The sequence below is a fragment of the Mandrillus leucophaeus genome, unplaced genomic scaffold (genome assembly GCF_000951045.1).
Source record: "Mandrillus leucophaeus isolate KB7577 unplaced genomic scaffold, Mleu.le_1.0 Scaffold6, whole genome shotgun sequence".
NCBI lineage: Eukaryota > Metazoa > Chordata > Mammalia > Primates > Cercopithecidae > Mandrillus > Mandrillus leucophaeus.
This window is the reverse complement of record NW_012106474.1, coordinates 2,117,990-2,118,344: the sequence shown is the minus strand read 5'-3', so window position 1 is coordinate 2,118,344 and position 355 is coordinate 2,117,990.

Sequence of the window (355 nt, the reverse complement as noted above, 5' to 3'; positions counted from 1 at the left end):
TGGTTTTGATTTGCATTTCTCTAATGACCAGTGATGGTGAGCTTTCATTCATATGTTTGTTGGCCACATAAATGTCTTCTTTTGAGAAGTGTCTGCTCCTATCCTTCGCCCACTTTTTGATGAGGTTCTTTGTTTTATCTTGTAAATTTGCTTAAGTTCCTTGTAGATTGTGGATATTAGCCCTTTGTCAGATGGATAGATTGCAGAAATTTTCTCCCATCCTGTAGGTTGCCTGTTCACTCTGATGGTAGTTTCTTTTCCTGTGCAGAAGCTCTTTAATTTCATTAGATTCCATTTGTCAATTTTAGCTTTTGTTGCCATTGCTTTTTGTGTTTTAATCATGAAGTCTTTGCCC